We start from the raw sequence: 5446 nt of genomic DNA on the forward strand, positions 1-5446 counted from the left end.
GGCAGTCACCCCTCCTGGGAGAAGTAGAATCGGAAGTTCTGAAGGCGTCAGGGGCCTGGGGGGGGCGGGGTGGGAGAGACGTGGCCACGTGACCCCGCGCAGCGCCTGGCAGGAACCGCCCCTCCCCTGGCTAGGTCCAGGTTTCCCTGGACCTAGGAGGATAGGAGCCCGCCACCTGGTTGGTGCTCACCTGCAGGGCAGCTCAAGCCCTCTCCGCCGCTCCCTTAGCGCTGACCTGTGGGCTCCTATCCACATCCATGCTCCGGCCACCCAGCACGCCCAGCCCCGATGTCCTTGGCCCACAGACGCGCATTCGCACGCGTGTGCGCACTCGTGATGGGGTGTCCTGAGAGGGGACACGTGAGACCAGCCCCAGGAATGCACAGAGGGCCAGCTAATGATCCCCTTGCTCAAGCCAGCGACTTGGGCTGTAAGCCAGCGACCTTTGGGCTCAACCGGCGACCTTGGGGGTCATGTGTATGATCCAACGCTCAAGCCTGTGTCCCAGCGCTCAAGCCCGATGAGCTTACTACATTTTCTTGTTGTTCAAGTGCTCTCTTGAGCCCCTCTATTCTACTCTCAAGTTTATTGAACATCGTTATGACTGTTTGCTTTGAATTCTTTATCTGTCCAATTACCCATCTTCATTTCATTAGGATATTTCTCTGGCCTTTTTCCCTTGTTCCTTCATTTGGGGTATATTCTTCTGTCTCCCCATTTTGTTTGACTGTCTGTTTTTGTTCCTTTGAGTTGAATGGAATAGTCATCTCACCCAGTCTTGAAAAAGTTGTCTTTGTTACATTGTGTGTTGAATAGTTTCAGCCTGCCGGTAGTATGCAGTGCCTGTTGTGTGGCCTGGCCTGAAAGAGTGGGTTCTGAATGGGCCACCTGGGGTGTGTGAGCCTCCTTGCCCTTTTAATTTGGGCAGGTCTGCCTGGTGTAAAAGGCACTGCGTGGTGTGTGCTTTGCGTGTCCTGTTTTAATCACTGGGGGACAATTTTTTTTTTATTTTCTGTTGCATGATGTTTTAGAACTTCTATATCAGGGGTCCCCAAACTTTTTACACAGGGGGCCAGTTCACTGTCCCTCCGACCATTGGCAGGCCGGACTATAAAAAAAACTATGAACAAATCCCTATGCACACTGCACATATCTTATTTTAAAGTAAAAAAACAAAATGGGAACAAATACAATATTTAAAATAAAGAACAAGTAAATTTAAATCAACAAACTGACCAGTATTTCAATGAGAACTATGGGCCTGCTTTTGGCTAATGAGATGGTCAATGTCCGGTTCTGTATTTGTCGCTGCTAGCCGTAACAAGTGATGCAAGTGTGCATCAGTTAGTCTAGATCTGGTTGGAGATTTCAGATGTTTCATTCTGGAAAAAGTCTGTTCACAGACATAAGTGCTGCCATAGATGGTTGCCATTTTAAGTGCATGGTTCCCTTAGGTTATGATATGTCTCAGAGGGGAGAGATGCATAGAAATCAGGCAAGCTGCTTGACTTGAATGCATCTTCCAGAGAGTCACAATTCTGCAGTTCAGCTAGTTCCATTTGGTAAATTGTATCCACATTTTCAATGCCAATAGAAAATGGGTTACAGAAAAGCTGTATGTCCTATTCAGGGAGATTAAGCTCTTTAAATCTGAATTGGTACTCCTTTTGCAACTTTTCCAGTGAATCCACACATATTTCTTTTGGGAATGCAATCAAGGGTTTTTCCGCTAACAGATTTTGAGTTAAGGGGAGATGGCAGAAATTTTCCTCCTTCACTTGTTTGATAAGGAGGCCTAATTTTACTTCAAATGCTTTCACATGTGATTGCATATCACAGATGAGCTTCCCTTTTTCTTGAAGTTGCACATTGAAACTGTTGAGTAGCTCTGTTACATCTATCAGAAAGGCGAGGTGCCATTTCCATTCTGCATCATTGAGCTCTGGTACTTCTTTGTTTTTTGAAAGCATAAAAGCTGTACTTTGAGGAAGTAAGTCATAGAAATGTCTCAAAACTCTCCCTCAACTCAGTCAGTGGACTTCTGTGTGGTACAGAACATCTTCATAGGCAACATTTAGCTCAGACAGAAATTCCTGAAATTGTCTGTAGTTTAGTGCATTAGCTCTAATGAAGTTAACACAAGATACCACAATGTTCCTAACAGAGTCCCACTTCAGTGATTTACTACATAGTGTTTGTTGGTGGATGAGGCAGTGTATGGCTATTGGATGAGAATGGTTATGTTTGTCCATCTCTTGGTTAATGTGAGCAATTACTCCTTTCTTAGACCCCACCATGTTAGGAACACCATCAGTTGTCACACTGGCTAGTTTATCCCAGTCCAGCTTCAAATCCTTCAAAGTTTGGGAAACCTTTTCATAGTTATCCTCTCCTGTAGTTGTTCCTTTGATGCTTTGCAGTACAGCAAGCTCTTCTGTGACTTTGAAATGGTCATTTGTCCCACGAATAAAAATTAGAAGTTGTGCAGAATCACGAACATCATTGATCTCGTCGAGTGCCAAGGAAAAATAGGAAAGTTTTCTTGCGGAGTTTTGCAAATGCTGATGAAAATTGTCTCCCATTTCTTCAATTCTTCATGTAATTATAGATCCTGAAAGACTAACTGTACTAAATAAGTCTGCCTTTTCTGGACACATCTCTTTGGCAACAGAAAGAAGTTACTCTTTAACAAATTCTCCCTCCACGAATGGTCTGCCAGTGCATGCTATTAGTTTGGCAACTTGAAAACTTGCTCACAGTGATGAAATATTTAGCTGCTTCTGTTTCACAAAAAAATTTTATGACTGAGTTGTCAATGTGTTTTTCAGTTTTAATATTTTACCTTTCCTCACATCTCCGACCAAACAATCATATTTATCTTTATGTTGAGTTTGATAGTGTTGATGCAAATTGTATTTTTTGAACACAGACACTATATTCTGGCATATCAAAGACACAGCTCTATCCTTGTACTGCATGCAAAAGTAATCATAAGTCCACTGTTCTTTGAATATCCTACACTCTGAGTCAATTTTTCTCTTTCTTGACATCATTGTTTCCTAGGGATTCCAAATTGGTATTAGTAAAATACCTATACACACACACACATACATATATATCCCTACAAAAACAATATACAACAATATACAACAATAATTTTGCCCATACAGAGGCATACAGACTGCACTGCCCATCAATGCAGTCTGATCTGTGTCCATCAATGCAACCTTCCGAGTCCATATCATTTCAGCCTCATTTCAGCCATTCAGTGGCCATATTGGTGGAATTCCACTTTTACCTCAGGCTCACACTGGTGCAGTGTGGGAACCAGCACGATTACAGAGCTGGTTGCTCCACTATCTTTCCAGTTCACACTACCCTGTGCAAACCGCACTGCGATCTGTGAACTTACACAGGAATCTGATTGCATGGGTGAGAAGTCACATGGTCAGATTCCATGGCAGGAAAAAAGAAGGTACAACACTAGTATGTGTCCTCTTGCAGTCTGTATTTATGAAGCTGTAATTATAGACTGTAATATGAAAAACACATGCCTCACTTCTTCCACATAGTACAATGGCAACCATACTCCCATAGATGCACAACATAATGGCCCCATTGTACTACTGTGTTTCCCCCAAAATAAGACACTGTCTTATATTAATTTGACCCCCCCCAAAACAGGGGGTGTCTTATAAAACACCCAGTAGCAGTGGTGGGCTTCTCACAGTAGAGGCCCACCGCTGATGTCACAGGCCAGATCACTGCTATCCAGTGCCTGTATACAGCACTGGAGGTGGTGCTGGGCCTGTGACACTATACCACTGTCTGGGATAGCGGAGGCTGCAGCGCTATCTATGATGGGCCTGTCACACCTTGCACAAGCCCATTACCACCACCACTATACTGGGCAGCAGTATACACAGTGCGGAATCCCCTCCCCCAGATCGCCACTCACCATGCTGATGTCTTCCATTGTGCAGCCACATAATCCTTTGCGCGGTGCCTTGTTCTTGTTCAGTTACTCTCAGAACACTGACCCCCAATGAAAGAGGTGCCACTTCTGGAAGTGCAGTGGGGGCCAGATAAATGGCCTCAGGGGGCTGCATGTGGCCCATGGGCCATAGTTTGGGGACCCCTGTTCTATATATTTTTGCATCGCTGATTTTAAATCTAAAATCCGTTTTTATATGGTGCATGTTCTAGTTTTCATGCAATTTTAATTTCTTTTTGTTACAGTTAATGGCATGCATTGGTTTTCAAATTGGAGTTAAAGGCAGTGACTCTTGGATTGAACATAACCACAAGGCAATTAATGTTTTACAAACATCACTTTTACATAATTGTAGTTGTTTTTAAATGTAAAAAATTATTATCTGATAAAAACAAACAAAAAAACCCACCCTCTTATTTTATTTTAAGATTGAATTATGACTTCTTTGAGTAGGAATAAATGTAAGAATAGTCCTGACACCTTCTGTTATATATGTGGCTGTTACACACTTCAATGTCAAAGGCACAATATTTCATCATTTGTGACACGTGCATATATTGCCTATTTTCAAGTTCCCCTTAGCGCTCAAGACCAGAATTGGCTCCTGATATTGTGTGTCATAATTGTGAGGAAATGCTTCATGACTGGACAAAAGGAAAATGCAAAGGAATGCCTTTTGGTATTCCCATGGTTTGGCATGAACCTAAGGACCACAGCAGTGACTGTTATTTCTCTCTGATCCATACAAAAGGCATCAGCAAGAAAAAATGGCATATGATCACATATCCTAATATTCCTTCAGCAGTATGACCTATCCCACACACTGAGATGCTCCCAGTTCCAGTTTTCAATGGTTTTATTTCTTCTAAGGATGAAGAAAGTGAACATGGTAAGCAAGTGTATTTTGATAAGATGCATGAGGATATGGTTGTAGAATCTGAAGGGTCTTCTTCTGATGCCAAGCAGTCATTAACCCCTCAGCAGTTTAGCCAACCCAAATTGAATGACTTAGTAAGAGATTTGTGCCTATCAAAGAAAGCAGCTGATTTATTAGCCTCCAGGCTTCAAGAAAAGAATGTACTTCACTGGACAGCTAAAGTATTCCATTTAAGAAAGTGTGAACAAATATTTGTGAACTTTTTTTCCGAAGACAAACACTTTGTTTAATGTCATGATATCAATAGTCCTCTCAGCCAGCTCGGTGTTACCACATACAGCCCAACAGAATGGTGGTTATTTCTTGACAGCTCTAAACAATAGCAGACTACTGTAGAGCATCAAACGAGATTGTCCTCAACAAGTACACAAATGCAAGGGCTACAAACACAAATTTTTGCCTGAATAGAATTAAAATAAGTTTTGCACAAACTTTATGATTAAAATAAGTGTTTTAATATGTTCTATTTGGAAATTGTAGACAAATTTTGATGCAATTATATCTTTTAGTGCATT

The sequence above is a fragment of the Saccopteryx bilineata genome, chromosome 1 (assembly GCF_036850765.1).
Source record: "Saccopteryx bilineata isolate mSacBil1 chromosome 1, mSacBil1_pri_phased_curated, whole genome shotgun sequence".
Classification (NCBI taxonomy): Eukaryota; Metazoa; Chordata; class Mammalia; order Chiroptera; family Emballonuridae; genus Saccopteryx; species Saccopteryx bilineata.